At 39.3% G+C, this 17,338-nt stretch overlaps 2 protein-coding genes across 4 annotated transcripts in view; one reads left to right on the forward strand and one right to left on the reverse strand.

Annotated features, from left to right (window-relative positions):
• The window catches only part of TRPM6 (transient receptor potential cation channel subfamily M member 6), a 375,800-nt gene that overhangs the window by 315,734 nt on the left and 42,728 nt on the right, over nt 1-17,338 (forward strand). For 2 of the 3 annotated variants that reach the window (XR_012516544.1, XR_012516545.1), the window contains 3 exons: nt 2,256-7,518; nt 14,213-14,292; nt 16,152-16,252. The gene's annotated coding sequence lies outside the window, so the exon portion shown is untranslated. Of the gene's footprint in view, nt 1-1,053; nt 7,519-14,212; nt 14,293-16,151; nt 16,253-17,338 lie in introns of all 3 variants that reach the window. The other variant, XR_012516543.1, reaches the window with a different exon arrangement.
• RORB (RAR related orphan receptor B) overlaps nt 1-17,338 on the reverse strand; it is a 189,987-nt gene that overhangs the window by 89,064 nt on the left and 83,585 nt on the right. The gene's annotated exons all lie outside the window — the stretch shown is intronic.

The raw sequence follows: 17,338 nt of genomic DNA on the forward strand, positions 1-17,338 counted from the left end.
GTTACAATGTGGTTGGCAGTATAAATTGAAATATTGTATTTTGAAGGGTTTGTAAACATTATAGCATTTGCAAAGCCTTTTAAAGGGCTGTGCTAAATATAACACAACTCTAGGATGAGTTATTCTTAGTATTACTACAATTGTTAAGGACTCTATGGGATTGAGTGATCTTCAGAGACAGCAGAGGAAGGGAGATATTAGATAGCACTCAATGTTAGATAATATATGGGCTTGTTTTAATTTTTTCTTTCTTTTTTCTTTTTTTGCAATGGGGTCTCGCTCTGTTGCCAGGCTGGAGTGCAGTGGTGCAATCTTGGTTCACTGCAACCTCTGCCTCCCGGGGTCCAGTTGATTCTCCTGCCTCAGCCTCCCAAGTAGCTGGGACTACAGGCATGGGCCACCACACCCAGATGAGTTTTGTATTTTTAGTAGAGACGTGGTTTCACCATATTGGCCAGATGGTCTCTATCTCTTGACTTTGTGATCTGCCTGCCTCGGCCTCCCAAAGTGTTGGGATTACAAGTGTGAGCCACCACACCTGGCCTCTTGCTTTAATTTCTTTTATTTTCTTTCTTTCTTTCTTTTTTTAATGGTTCCTATCTTTTCATCAACAATTTTATTAGTAGTAGTATCTTTCAGTGGTATGAGCTGAATAAAGAAATGAGTGCTCAAAGGTATTCACAGCATATTACCCAAATACTGAAAAACTGAAGGTGAGGAAGAGTGGGGCGCGATTCTAACTAAAAGGAAATGACTAATTAAGATGTGATGTAGAGGCTGGGCGCAGTGGCCGATGCCTGTAATCCTAATACTTTGGGAGGCGAGGGTGGGTGGATCTCCTTAGGTCAGGAGTCTGAGACCAGCCTGGCCAACACAATGAAACCCGGTCTCTGCTAAAAATACGAAACATTAGCTGGGCGTGGTGGCAGGCATCTGTAATTCCAGCTCCTCGGGAGGCTGAGGCAGGAGAATCGGTTGAACCCAGGAGGCGGAGGTTACAGTAAACTGAGATTGGCGCCATGGCACTCCAGCTTATTAAAACCTTAAAATCAGTCTTTCCCCAGGTCAACCTTTGGACAACTCAGAAGCCAGTTCCTGTATGACCCCCTACTTTTCCACCAGGGGAGACGTTGATCTCTTAAGTGGAAAACCCTGGCCTCTGCCTCCAGTGGTCTCCTGCAAATCACAAATCAACCTTTCAGGTCTGGCTTAAACTCACTTTAATTTCTTTAAATGTGTCTATCTTACTCATTCTGATTGAAGTGGATTCCATGTTTTTGACTTTGAAGGCCATTGAATAATAGCATTTCAATTCTTTGCATTTTTGTCTGGTGGCAAGACTGGTGTTGGGAGTCCAATGTCTTGCTATACACAAGAAAAACAAGCCCATTTTTGCTTAATTATATAGGTATGTGTTTAAGAAGTACAGTCCAAAGGGCGAATTATGGGAGAATGGGGACATGTTAGCCAAAGTGTACAAAGCCTTGGTGCTATGGTTTGAGTTTGTCCCCACCGAAACTCATGCTGAAATTTTATCTCCATGTGGCAGTGTCAGAAGGCACGGTCTAGCGGGAGGTGTTTGGGTCATGAGCTGGATCCCTCATGCATATCTTGGTGCTGTTCTCATGGTAGTGAGAGAGATTCAGTAAGTTCTTGAGGGAATGGATTATTCATGAGAGATAGGATTGTTGTAAAGTGAGGTTTCTCTTCTGGTTTTCTCTCTTTGCATGCGTCTGCTCCTCCTTTGACCTTCTCTGCTGTTATGATATATCATTAAAGCCCTCACCAGAAGCCAGGGCCATACCTTTGAACTTCTTAGGCTACAGAGGCATGAGATAAATAAACTTCTTTTCTTTATAAGTTACCTAGCCTCAGATACTCTGTTGTAGTGACACTAAACACGGCACTCAATTAGATAGGGGAAATGAGTCTGATTATTACTATATCAATTGCACAGTATGCTGAATATGGCTAATAAATGAGTACTATATACTTCAGTATTACCAAGAGGAAATTTCAGATGTTCTCAACACAAAACTGTGAATGAGTATAATATTCCACACTGCATTTAGAAATCATAACACTGCTTTGTACCCACAAATATGTACAACTATAGACTGTACTTAGTCAATATATAATTTAAAAAACAAACTTAAAAGAAGTACAGCCCAGTTAGAAAGTGTGTGGATCCAACATGCCGTCCTCTGTGGCTGAAGGAGATACAATTACGATCACTCTTTTCTTCTGAACTACAGATGGAGAGTGGGCTGTCATGATCTTCAGAGGGGAATAAATGGCGGATTTTGCCCAGTGTTTGGAGGAAAAACCAGAACCTAAAAAAGAGGATCTCCTAGCAGCTTCTCTAGTAATCACAGACTTTTAGAGATGGAAGTGGCCTTAGAGGTCACTAATCTACTACTCTTCTCCAATACCTAGGGCCCCAATCAACTGATGGGCGATCAACAGGCCAAGAGAGTGAGATTGAGTTGCAGGTAAGTACAGTCTAATACAAATATAATGCAAAATACACATGGAATTCAAATTTTTTTCTGGTAGCCACATTAAAAATGTAGCACGAGACAGCTGAAAATAATTTCAATAACATGTTTTATTTAACCTATATATATCAAATATTACCATTTCAGCACGTAACCAATATAAAATTATTGAGCTATTTTATCCTCTTTCTCATACTATATTTCCAGAATGTGTTTTATATTTGGACCACATCTCAATTTGTTTTCATCTGAATTTTCTCAATTTCTTTTAACATTAAATTTTCAGAGATTGAAGTGAAACAGTTCTGCCAGAATGATATAGTTATGATTAATGGAAATGATTTTAAACCACTTCGATATTTAAATGTAATAATGTTACAAATTTAGCATATTCTGTGCATGTTTCAAGGGCTCACTGGCCACATGTGGCCCTGTGGCTGCTGTGTTAGTGCATCTCTAGGTAATGCTTGTTTTCAGTTGGAGAATCAAACCTTGATATTTGCAGCCTGGTGCTTGACTTATAGAATATATTCAACAAATAAGTTTTGACTGAATTGAGACTAAAACTTGGGTATTCTGATTCATTTTTCAGATGTGTCAGTTACCAGTTACCTGGTATTGCTCCTACTTCCTATAGAGCAGTGAGTCTCAAAACATAGTCTACTAGAAGCATCTGCATCACCTGGGAGCTTGTGAGAAATGCAAATCCTTGGGACCTAATTTCAAGCCCACTGAGTTAGAACCTCTTGGGGTAGGCCCCAGTGATCTATGAGAACTACTGCTGTGGGTCTAAAGAAGTCTTATTTTCCCCAGGGCTTTTCCTGGGAATGAAGGGATGCCAAGAGAGCAAGAGCTTCTCATTCTGCAGTGCTGTCTGACAGAACTTCCGTGATAGTGAAAATGTTTCATATCAGCACTCTCTAACATGGTAGCCACTAGCCACCTGACTATTGATCATTTGAAATGTGGCTAGTGCAGATGAGGAACCAAACTTGGAGTGAGCTCAGGGTTAAATCTGAGGCAGACTCTGTTAGGCAACAGCCCTGTCGTCTCCAGGGATACTCTTCGAATGGAGGAAAGATGGATTCACTGAATCAATGTGTGTTCTAAACCCAAGATTAGGGTAATCAAAACAACCCACAGCCCACTGTTTGATTAAGACTCATGGACTTACTTTTTCTAGATCATCAGTAGAACCATGAAGTCTCACAAGGAGGCCACAACACACAATAATCATATTTTGTATTTAGTGATTGGACAAGCTGTTCTCATCCCCTGGCCCCTGAGCTACCAGAACTGGAAGTCTATTAATTTTTTAATGACACAGGCTATCTGGCTGTGCTGATGGTGACCCTTTTTATTTGTTAATTTTATTTTCTAAGAAATGCTTTCTGGAGCTGATGAATGTCTCTAGTTTTGCCCTGGACTCTTCTTCCCTCTGCTGCTCTTGGGGGCAATTACTATGATTTCCTGTACTTCTAAAGTACAGGTGTTTTCCATAATGACATAGAGAAAAAGAAAATGACTGGTTTTCAAGGGATGAGGATGAGATAGAAAGCCCTCAGTGCTACAACTCTTATTACTCAAAATAAGTGAATTAGAAGAAAAGTGACTTGCATTTTTTGCTCAGGTCATCATGCCTTACTTAAGCCAACTCAAACCCCGAGTTTCCCTGGATACAAATCATATTTGATCATGAGATTGAAGCGGGCTCTCTGGAGCTGGGATGTAGCTCCTGTGGAAATTTACTAGCTAAGATAGAGGGTTTACAGTTCTGTGGGACTTCTGAGGAGCCCATCACAATGTGCTTGGTAATTTAGGTGCCCCCCAATAGGGTAAATGTGAGCTAAAAAAAACTCCAGCTCTTCCACCTGATCCCTATCTATCTATTCTTCCCATAGAGAGGAAATTCAGTTTGTATTTAGTTGTAAATCTTAGACGATGGCTAGACCATCCTTACTTGCAAGTGGAACCAAAAACAACATATGATGAACAGAGGGTGTCACATAAACTGGTAAACTGGCAAAGCAATTCTGTCCCTGACAAAAGGAAAGTGATACAAAGCTGTTGTTTTCGATTGGTCCACCCGAAGTCTTGCCAAACACTGTGCTCTCCCTACCTCATCGATCTAATGCTTTAATTGGCAGACAGTAAAGTCTGATGGGAAAGTAATGGTTTCTTAAATACTTGAGAATGAAAAGCAAATTAAGTTAGCACAGTGTAAAAGGCAAATAATTACATAATGTCAATCTTGTTTTATACTACTTAGTCTTAAACAGCATGCAAAGAAAGGGCATGGTCAGGAGTGAATGAATAAAGTTAAGACTGCTTTGTTAGGTTACTTAAGCTCTGCTTACTTTTAGTGAGCAATGAGCTTCAGGGAAGGTTTCTTGAATGACAGCAAGCCTGTCTCCAAAGTCATCACTTTCTACTGCATCTAATGTGTACTAACCATTGACAGGATGATCATCATTCTGAGCCAAGGATTGGTCTCGGTTTGTAGGCACGTTTCTGAATAGGAAGATAACCTGACTGCATTATGGAATCGAAGCAAAGGATCACAGCATACCTTATGTTTCTGGAAGAGTGACTCAACTGGTGAAGGGTTCCCAGTTTTTGGTGGTGTCCAAGGCTGGATTTATGGCTTCAGGATGGTTTTCATCCTTAAGGCCTGGGTTTTATCATCCACCAAAAAGAGATTACCCTCAAAGATTGGATGTGTAGAATAATCAACGGCATGAACAGGGAAGCCACATACAAGTAAAAAAGGAAGGATATCCTGGTGTAGAGAAAGATGAGTGGGAGCTTATAGGATAGATGATAATTGGGATATCAATCAAGCAGCTTCCCTCCCTCCTCCTTCCTTCCCTCCTTTTTCTCTCTTCTTTTCCTCTCAAATGGAAGTAGTGGAATTTTATATGTATGTGTTTGTGTGCATGTGTGTGCTCATTGCAAAAACTTTATAGAATGCAGCCAGAGATGTAAAGAAGTAAAACTGCAAATAATACTATTTCCCAGGAAAACAATCACTGTTAAGAGTTTAGAATATATTTTTATGAACTTTCTCTACGCATATTTCCAACTTTGTTTTTTTCTTCTGTCTCACATATATGAATGTGATGATATAATATAAAAATTTGTATTTAGTATACTATATCAATATATATACTACATATAGATTGTATGATTTGCATGATATTTTGTACCCAGCTATTCCCAGTTTTAAATGTGTCTTAAGGAGTAGGCAAATAAGGATTGTGGTTCTTTTGTTTGGAACTTTCATGAGGTTTGATTGAAATAACCATCAAGGACCTGGAAATTTGGGCTGAAGTATGAGAGGGCTGTGCTGACAGCTGTGAGTCCTTGGACTCATCCTGGGCAGTGGTATGTAGTGTTCATACCTGCATAGCTGGTGCAGATAATGCAAAGGTCCCACTCATGCAAAAGGCATATGGATAATTTAGGGCCCCTTGGGTGAATGTTCCTTATTTCAGTCAATTGACATTATGCTAAGTACGTTTTATTCTTTTAAAAACATACTGAAGTCTCAGCCATCCAGAATTTTATAGATGGAGCCTTTGCAAATTCCCCAAAAATACTGTGGTTGCTATTTCAAGCACCATTATTTTTCTAGTGAAGCCTCTTTGCATGGAGCACTTTCTAAAATATATTACATAATTGTTATATTTTCTGATTATAGTATTCTGAGCATGAGTTAACTTTTTGTGAAGACTCAGCTCCCTTTTCAGAACCCATTGCACTGATGTATATATCAAGGCCCAGGTCTTTTGAGGTATGTAGAAATGTTGGTGTTTACACAAATATGGCACCAGATGGCCATGCATTATAAGCTCTTGTGTCTTCTATTTGTAGGTCTCTGTTCCTCTGTTTGCTGAGAATCTATTGCTCTTATGGCTGGACTGGTGCATTTGGTACAGCAACATCGTTCACTGTCCTCTGCCTTCCTTTCCATGGACTCTAATTCACCCCTTCTTATGGAGGACTTGGAAACCAGATAACCAAGATTGTTGGAATTATGTGTAATATAGAATAAAATGGAAAAAATAAAAATAGACTCAGCATAGGCCCACCCTGATTCTACATGGAAGAGTGATGAGCTTTAGGAATGAATTTTGCCACCAATTTTGGTTTTTTAGAAGTTCTTCTTCCTCTTCTGTTTTAATCAAGTCATGGTTATAGTGCCTGACATGCAATCAATAACTGTTTGTTGAGTTAAATTAAGCAAAACCTGCAGTGTCTGTCTGGGGAAGACAACACTAGGTGTTTCAGTAATGGATGGACAAACGAGTATACCTGAAGACACCTTGAGAGAAAGCGGCTGTGATTCTCATCAGCCCAAAAAACAGTCCACAGATACAGGGAAAACTTTTAAGGTTCAGAAAGCTCTTTGCAGCCCTCCTGACAAACTAGCTTCCATTAGTTTCCTATCTCTCCTCACCCCTGAATCAAGGCTTTTGGAATGTTCCTGATGGACTGCCGGTGCCTTCTTATCACCCACTGCAGGTTTTGAGACATTACTGACTGTTATTAGCCACTTGGGTCTGGCTCTTCCGATCATGTACAGGTAGTCCTTCTTTTTCCCCCTGGAAAAACACTGTTCTTTCCATCAGCATGTAAGTCATCTATTCCTAGGCAATGCGGGGTAAAGAAGGCTTTCTCTATGCCCTTGGCTATTTTTCATTATCGAGTTCTATAGCAATGTCCTGGGGATATTCCAGAGTAACTGGTGGCCATCAGTGTGGGAAATCTCCCAGGGAGGTGCTTCCCAAACTTAACATATGTAAAAATCACTTTTATAAAACAGATTCTAGTTCAGTAGGTATGAGATGGGGCCTTAGAGTTTGAATTTTTAGTAAGTCCTTCCACTCTGGGTACTATTTTCTCTAACAAAAAAGTAAATTCTTGTTTTATCATTCCTGAAGTTCTGCATTCCCATTGTTTATTTTCGAGAGATGTGAGACTCCTGAAGCAGGAGACTGAGGATTCCAAGAAGATCCAAGTGAGTATGAATGGCTATGCTGTTTCTGAACGATCAAAATTTGGGCCATTGTAAACAATCGCCTACTTCCTATTTTGCAAAACCAAAAAGAAAAACAGCCCATAAAAATGGCATATTGTCAAAACAATCAACTGTTCTCTCTCTGTCTCTCGCACACACACATGAACATGCACACACACGCAAAACATACACACACACCTCATACAACATTTCAGTAGCATTCTAAACTTTGGAAATAATGAGAAACATATTTGGTGAAATACAGTAGCCAGGGTCTCTTCTACTTCTTGTACATTAATAAAGAAAACATATTTAATCTATTTACTGGAATCCCTGTGGTATAAACAATTTAGTGTGAATACATTTGGTTTCCAGCTGTCAGTGAATTTAGGTAAATCCAGCTTTGAGAAAAACATGTTTTATGTGAAAAACAATTTCAAATTCTATGAAAGCATCTATTTATTATCTCAGTCATATCACATGAGGGCTGTAAAATAAATAATCCGACTAGTCACCAGGACTTTATGGTCCACTTAGTATCAGCTATCCATATTACATTAGAGTGTTTATGGCTTTGTTTTATTTAGATTATTTGCCATAAATCTGAAGTTTTCTTTTCTTTGTAACTAGAGTGTGGGCAACTTTTGCATTGTTTTAAAATATTTTTAAATCTAAGGGACTCCATCTTAAAGAGGGAGTTAATGAGATGACCATGATGTTTTGCCTGTCGAGTACATACTGATTCACACAGTGGAAAGCGGTTCATTCACATGCATAGGAGGACATCATGGTCCCAATTTTAGATTGGGGCCATTTTTATTTATTTATTTGTTTTAGACAGAATTTCATTCTGTCACCCAGGCTGGAGTAAAGTGGTGTGATTTCAGCTTACTGCAACCTCCACTTCCCAGGTTCAAGGGATTCTCCTGCCTCAGCCTCCTGAGTAGCTGGGACTACAAGCATGTTCTACCACACCTGGCTAATTTTTTTATTTTTAGTAGAGACAGGGTTACACCATCTTGGCCAGGCTGGTCTCGAACTCCTGACCTCAGTTGATCCACAATTGGGGCCATTTCAAAAAGGCAATATAAAGCTAGTTGAATTTTAGAAGTTCAGTCTATACTAAGGTTCTTTTTACAAAAACTCAACTAGAAATTTCAGTGCTTTTTAATGCTTGGAAGAGGGAATGTTCATTGTTACCTCTTTTCACTCTATTCAGCTGGCTCTGAAACTCCTTTTAAAATAACCAAATTGCTCAAATTAGGAAGATTTTAGAAGAGAAAACAGAAATATATCCTAAAGGGCAACGATGTATGTCGGCAAAATCCAAAATCCCCCTTGAGGCTTTGTGAGGGACTGAACCCCTAGCTGGCTGGGCCAGAGGTCTCACTTGACATGACAGCACACCCTGGTAAGAGTTCGCTGTGTGCAAGTCAACATGCTTTGCATTTTACATAGATTATTGTATTTAATCCTCATGATGATTTTCACTTACAGGTAAGAAATAGAAGATTAGAGAGGCTTAGTAAATTTCTTCAAGTCGGCCAGGCGTGGTGGCTTACACCTGTAATCCCTTCACTTTGGAAAGCAGAAGTGGGTGGATCATGAGGTCAGGAGTTCAAGACCAGCCTGACCAATATGATAAAACCCCATCTCTACTGAAAATACGAAAATTAGCTGGACGTGGTGGTGCACACCTGTAGTCCAGGGAGGCTGAGGCAAGAGAATTGCTTGAACCCAGAAGGCGGAGGTTGCAGTGAGCCAAGATCATGCCACTGCACTCCAGTCTGGGTAACAGAGTGAGACTTCATTAAAAAAAAAAAAAATGCCTGCAAGTCAGACAATATGTACATGGCAGAAACAGGACTTACACTGAGACCATGGTACTGCGTTTAAACCACTAAAAATCTTAGATGATAACCCAGATTGTTATATATAAGTAATAAAGTAATTTCTGTTACATTGTATGAAGACTCATAATTGATCTGAAAGTAATCAGTCAGTCACAAAATGTCTCTGAGAACTTACTGTGTACCAGGCACAAACCTAGGCACTGAGAATAGAGTGGTAAACAAAAGACATTGCATTCCAGTCCAGTAGACAGTACAGCTACTCCTAGAGGTCTTGTACTCCCAGCACTGCTGCTGCTACTGCTACTACTACTAATACTATTACTACTTCTACTGTTACAACTTAGAGCTTACTATGTGCCTAGCAGGATTTTAAATACTTTCTCTACATTGCCTTATTGAGGTAGGTAATACTGTTATCCACGTGTTACAGATGAGAAAACTGAAGTGGAGGTAAATATGAAGTCACTTGCCCAACATCACACAGGTAGTGAATGGAGGGGGTGGAATTTGAATTTAAGAAGTCTGACACCAAAGTCAGTGTTCTTATCCTCCACAGAAAGCCACTAACTATAATAAATTAATTAATAGCAAGTGTGCAAACTGTGGCAAAGAATGGGGCATGTATACCTGGAGACCAGACCTGATGTCTGTGGTTGAAAAGGACTTCCCTGAGGAAGATCTGATGCTTGTGGTTCGGGTGGAGTGCAGGATGAGTGAGGCCAGCAAGTCCCTCGGGGAGGAGACTGTGGGATTCATGTGAGAGCACGTGAGGAGTCCCCTGGGACATACATCCTGTGCTTTTTACTTTTCTTTTTAAATTTGGTTTACATGAATGTGGAGATGAAGCATCTAAATGTGAAAAAGAATATTTATTGAATATTAGGCACTTTGCTAGCTACATCTGTACAATAAATTATTTTAAATTCTCATAAATGTCCTATGAGATAAGTCTTGGTATCATTTAAAAATGAGAAACTTGAGGTTTACAAAGTGACTTGCCCACCGTCTCACAGGTTGAAGCCAGAATTTGTATTCAGTTTTGGTCTGGGCTCTTATCACTCACATGTGGGGACCCTGTTTGAGGAGAAAATCTGGGGCCATGCTGTGAATGTTGGGGGAGGGAGGTGGGAACCTGTGTAGTCATATTTCAGGAATGGAAGAAATAGAAAGACACAGAAGCCCAGTTAAAGTTTTTTTGTTCTTTTAGGTCCACAAATTCTTTCATTTAAACATTGAAAGTCACTACTTCCTAAATTCCACTTTCTGTCCTTCCTGTCTATTTGCAAAATTACTAAATCCTTAGATTGATTCTAACTGTGGGCACATGATTCTAAGGAATATTCTGACCTAAAACATAGACAATTATTTTCAGGTGATGTTTCTGAGGTGCTCTGTAATTGGACATTCAATAAGTCCTCCTTGTACTATGCTGTGAAGGTTAACTCTATGTTTCATTTTAAAAGAAAATTATGGTGAGAAAAATTATTTTCCTAAGCGTGAACATGAAGCCTTCACTTCTTTTTGAGTCCCTTGTTCTTTTTTTTTTTTTTTTTTTTTTTCCAAACTGTTATTTAATGGTCAGAGCCAAATCCAGAGGAAAACAAAAAGAAATAAGAAACGTTAACAGGGAAAGCAGGCAAGAGAAAAATATACAATTGTTTTCCTCTGAGGATTAAAAGATATCTTGCTTTGAATCACTTTGTACCCATACAACAAGGTAATACATGTGCTTTAACAGACTAAACAAGATTCCATTGATAGCTTAAAAGCTCCAGTTCTTATGTAATGAATATACTATTTCATGTACTAATGGCCCGAAAAGAATGAGAAATGTTTTTTTTATCTTACCTTCAGAAGAAAAGTTAACTGGGTGATGAATTAAGAGTATAATACCCTTGTTCTAAATCAAAGAATACTCAACCATAATGAATGATGATCTATAATAATATTATACCATATATAATGGTATTTATTAGGATGAGACATGGACTTAATTCCATCAATGGCTTTGGCTCTTAAAAGCATTATTTTATGTGTAGATTAAAAACACATATTGATTTCTTTGAGGCACACATCAAAATTCATTGACCTGAGTTTGCCAAAGTCAATATTTTTCTCATAAGGCAGTATATCCATATGTTTACTGAAACACAGAATCACTTTGTGTATGGTTCTACATATTTCGGATGGCTTATAGTTTAAGAATATTAGAATCAGAAGGAGGCTTAGCCCAAGTCCTTCAATTTCCAGGTGCGGAAACTGAGTTTCACTGAGAGTAAGCAACTTGCCTTAATTATTACACTTTACCCACTATCATGCTGGTGGAAAAGCATACTTGTTTAGATTTAATTTTCTCACCATCATTTCCCCCACCTTCATTAAATATTTTGAAAATTGTCTTCTAAATTCAGAGAAAATTTACTTTTTTTTTTTTTAAAACCTCCTGTGTGTAATATAGAATTTTATTACCTAGGAGCCATGTGTGAAAGGGACAAAATAATCAAAATCTAGTGACAAATTATGCACATTTATATTGGACTGATTTTTCAGACTAAACTCATGCCAGTTTAGTCTGGTAGATTATTGCAGTAATGGCTCCCAATGTTGCACATTTCCCTGTATCCACACTTTGTCGTAGTGCCTCCCACCCTGCCTTTAAAATTGACCATGTGATTTGCTTTGGCTAATGGGACAATAGCAATCCTGAGAGCAGCGGAGCTTGACATGCGTGTACACACTGGGCCTTGCCATCACTTGTTGCTCTTTGGAATGCTAAGATCACATGTAAGAAAGCCCAGGCCAGCCTACGGGAGTATAATCATGCCAGCTGAGGCCCCCTTGACCACCATGCTTCTTCCCAACCCCAGACATCTGGGTAAGGCCATCCTGGATCATCGATCCCCAGATAAGTCCTCAGCTGACCTCAGAGGTCGGCTAAACTGACTCAGACAAGAAGAACCACCTGGATGACCCCCAGACTCACAATTAATAATACGTGTTTGTTTTTACAGGTTCCTGGGTTTTGGGGTAGTTTGAGAGACAATAAGGCTATGACTGAAAAACATAGAGAATAATATATAAAATAGGCAAGAGGGCGATTCCAGGGTTATCCATGCAGTCTGGCAATTCTTAAATAGTTCCAAAAATAAAAGCAATCCAATGCCTTTTATCTTTAGAGGTGATAGAAGTTTGCATGTAACTAACTTCTGATAAAGAATTTCGCATATTCCACTGGAAGATGCTTAGGAAAAAACATGGTATGAATAGTATCTGATGGGAGCAATAAAGGTCTGATCAATTAAAGCTCAAATCCTGAAACTATCGATTCAGAGCACCGTGAGTTGACTGGGCTGGACTTCTTTTTTTTTTTTTTTTTTTGAGACGGAGTTTCGCTCTTGTTACCTAGGCTGGAGTGCAATGGCGCGATCTCGGCTCACCGCAACCTCCGCCTCCTGGGTTCAGGCAATTCTCCTGCCTCAGCCTCCTGAGTAGCTAGGATTACAGGCATGTGCCATCATGCCCAGCTAATTTTTTGTATTTTTAGTAGAGACGGGGTTTCACCATGTTGACCAGGATGGTCTCGATCTCTCGACCTCGTGATCCACCCGCCTCGGCCTCCCAAAGTGCTGGGATTACAGGCTTGAGCCACTGCGCCCGGCACCTGGACTTCTTTAATTAATCATTATTAATTCATAAGTATGTATATCATTCATAATACTGCTTTCAGTTTAGATGAAGTTGTTCAATTTGTTGATGGAGAAAATTAAAATCCGAAGTTAAACAATCTGATCTGTAAGGAAGTACCAGCTAATGTCTATACCAAGATAATGGACAGATTGGTTAGGAGCTCACTGGGCATCAGATATGACATTTAGTATGGAGCACAAGGTTAAAAAACGGAACAATGCATCTACATTGACATGAACAGGAGAGGCTACATTGTTAATTGTATGATTAAACCAAAGTTAAAAATTTTGTTCAATCTGATCAATCTCCTGAGTGATACTAGCACATGCTCTTGTAATCCCTCTTCTACTCTAAATTCAAATACATGGCAAAACACAAATAAAAACATTTGCCAGATTTTGAGAAAATATTCCAACTTTGTCCATGTGGAGTAGCATAAGAAGTAGGAACAATGATTCCCAAAATAAAGTATTCTGAAAATAGCCACACACACACACACACACACACACACACACACACACACACACAGAGACATTACATATATACTCATTTGCATATAATTTTATTGTTTTCAAAATGACAGAACAAATACAAATAAATAAAACACCCTTCTCTCTCTCTCTCTCTCTCTTTTTTTTCTTTTCAGATAGGGTCTCAACTCTGTCACCTAGGCTGGAGTATAGTGGTGCAATCTTGGCTTACTGCAATTTCCACGTCCCAGGTTCAAATGATTCTCCTGCCTCAGCCCCCCAAGTTGTTGGGACTACAGGCATGAACCAACGTGCCTGGCTAAGTTTTGTATTTTTTGTAGATACAGGGTTTTGCCATGTTGCCTAGGCTGGTCTCAAACTCCTGGACTCAAGCGATTCACCTGCTTTGGCCTCTAAAAGTGTTGAGTTTACAGGCATGAGCCACCACACCTGGCTCAAAATATGCTTCTGTACAGTATATCTGTTAGTCTAGATTTTATATGCCATTAACATCTGTGGGTCATTAACACTTTGGTAAATTAATAACTATCTTATGCTGTTTAAATATCCCCTGTAAAAAGAGTGCTGTGTAGATTTTTTTTAGAATATCTAAATGTTCATGAGCTTATATAGGGTTAGAATTGAGTGGTAATATGTACAAACCATGTGAATATCTTTTTATAGGGGAGAAGAAAGGGACTAGTTGACGGTAGAGTACCAATGAGGCTGTTCTTCACAATCTAATGGTCAGGACAAGGCAAAAGGTAGGTAGATATAACTATCAGCTTCATTCCTTCTAACACAGAATTCAGAAAGTGCGGAGGACTTCACCAAGATTACCAAAAGGCACTGCATTTTCAGTCTGACAACTTCAGAATAATTTACGACCTGGTTGAAAAAATCTGATAGTAGACACCTAGTTACATTAAAAGAAAATAAAAGTGTGGAGTTTCATATAGAGTATCTTATTCAATCTTTGGAGAACTCCATTTGCTTTTGTATTTGCATAGTTTACTCTTTCAATCCTTGATGTATTTTGAAATTAGACTAGGGAGAGTGATTTCCAAAATTTGGAATAAAAAAGGCTGCTTTGGAGTAGGTAAGTTTTCAGACCCATCCTAAGTCGTAGTTTTAGAAGCCATTGATGGGGAGGATTCACATTATAAAATGCTACCAATGCACTCAGTAAAACATCTACATTTGAAAAATGGCTATATTTATCTATTTGAGATAATAGTTATTTAGTCTTCAGGCAATACTTAGTGCGGGTATATTTTGGGTGGCTCTGCCATTATCCCAAGGATTTCTGTCTGGACCACTGCATTAGGGCTGAGACTGAAAGCAGGTTGGGGACCCAGTCCTCCATAGCCCTGGGTGTATCATTACTTTCAGCACATTCCAAAGCATTTGTTTTTGTATGGTTGTTTTGTATTCAACAACCCAACTTTCCATCCATTGATAGCCAGTCCTAGTGCCAGAAGCTTTTGTTAGCGTAATTGGCTATCCACTCTGAAGACAGCTCCCAGACTCATTCTGTGGCTTCTGCCTCCCTTTTCCCTGTAGCACCATGAGTCCAAGGGTCTATGACAGTAGCCAGCGTCTCCATTACCAACCTTGTATCTCCATTACCAACAAACAATGACTTTAAATAGAATAAACAAGTCTTGTTGGTTATGTTCTTAATGGCTTTCTGTCTTCTGTGGTACTGAGCTGACATGAAGAACAGTAGACTCTGGGCTCTGAGAACCAACAGATAACCTTTCTGATACAATGAATGGCATGGTGAAAGTCCCAGACTGCTCTTTAGAACCAAGCATACCATACTTCTTGCAGAAATAATAAGAAACTAACATTTAAATGAGTACTGACTATAAACTGAACATTTTAGTAAGTCTTGTTTTATGTATTATCTCATTTAATCTTCACAACAACCCTATAAGTAATTATATTATCATAATACCCATTTTGCATAAGAAAACTGAGAGGCAGAGAGAGGATACATAATTTGCCCAATAATATGCAAACAGTACAACTCCAGACAGACTGGCTCCCAAGGAACTCTCTACCACTCCATCATACGATCTATACATGCTGCAGAAATGACACAGCAGTATTTTAAAAAACTACAACAAAACCCACAAAATTGGTAAGACTGCACAGGGAACAGCAATACAATTCTGTATGATTTGCTGCACTGAGCCTACCAGTAATAGCCTATTTCATGATATTAATATTTTTTAATTCTCAGCTTCTCCAGCCAAAGTCTCAAGGTTAGAAAAAGTGTTTATGGCTGTCAAGACTGGCACACAGAAAGACAGCACAAGCTAAGTCCTCTGAAATGTTATCTCACAGAAAAAGTTGCATTTTTGTACCCGTTCTACACAAAGACAACATTTGCATAAGCTTGAGCAACACCATCAAAGTGCTCAGTCTGTCTCCTAGTGAGCTTATTTTCTGGCTGGCAAATGCAGAATTCTGCCTTGTAGAGGGAAGAGACATCTTTAACTAGTAGACAGCCCACCAGAACTAACACTGAGCATATTTTGATTCAGCTTTGAGAATCTCAAAAAAGTTGAGAGGGTTAGTGCTAAATAATATTTACTCCTTCGATGCTATACTTCAGCCATATGCCAACACCCTCACTCCAGCCTGAGTTTTAAGGATGGATAGAGCTGCTTTGTGGTCTGAACTGTTCATCTCGTACAACAGACAGAACATCAACCTGTGAGTAACTTTTGGAAATCTGCTTGTTTGAAAATGCTCCCTGGACAAAACAATCATTTGGCAAACAAATAATGACCTGTAGAATTAGTAACCCAAATTAAGGATATCGTAAATGTGCAGAAATATAAACAATCCTGAAAAGAGGGGTAAAGCAGTATCTGTTTTGCAGAATTACCATGACTGTGTACAGAAAATGGATCCAGTGTTTCTGTAGGAACTGTCTGGGTGTTTGGGAAAGGTGCTTGGGGCATGTGCAGCTTTGGGAATTGTCTGCATGGGTATGTGGTAGTTCCTGTTTAGTCTATGAGCTGCTTTATAACCACCTACTGAGGCAATAGTAAGTTGGTAAAAACAACAACAACAACAACAACAACAACAACAACAAAACCACTTACATGAACCCTAGATTAAAAAGTAGGTTTGTGTCAGTCCTTGAAGCAATATGCCTTGCTGAGTTTTGGGAAAGGAGGGTGGGTAGAGGGAACAACATATGCCATTCCCCACATTTCCATTTGTGTACATGGAGGCCCAGTCCATGTGCCACATTGCCGCCTTATTCATGAGTAGGACCTGTAAGACATATGATCCCATATCCCATATAGACACCTGAGCAGGTCCAAGCTCTTTGGTCATCTTTTGAACATTTAGCAGCTCTCACTTTGCTATCCCTCTTACAAAGCAAATTTTGACACCAACCAAAAAGTGAATCTTTTTTCTTTTTTGCAAGATACACCACTCAGATCCCACGACTGTTTATCACATGCATATAGGATCTTTAGGAAGTTGCAAGCTAAAGTGCCTTCTGAGGTTTGGGCAGGTAATAGACATGGTTGATGGGAGATGAGCATAAGACGACAGGGTGTGGGGGCTGAGGTGAACTAGTAAGTACCTGCTCTGTCTAGAGGAGCAGTGGCTGCTCAGATCCAGCTGATCGTTGCTAAGCAAGAATGCAGACTCAGAGGGCCACCCAGACTTTTTTTTGGTGACATCTTCCAATCTTGTAATGTTGGTAATTAATCCTAATGTTTTAAGGATAATGTAAGGGCCAAACAAAACAACACAGTGAAGGGTATTTGGCATGCAGTC

Source organism: Saimiri boliviensis, chromosome 2 (genome assembly GCF_048565385.1).
Source record: "Saimiri boliviensis isolate mSaiBol1 chromosome 2, mSaiBol1.pri, whole genome shotgun sequence".
NCBI lineage: Eukaryota > Metazoa > Chordata > Mammalia > Primates > Cebidae > Saimiri > Saimiri boliviensis.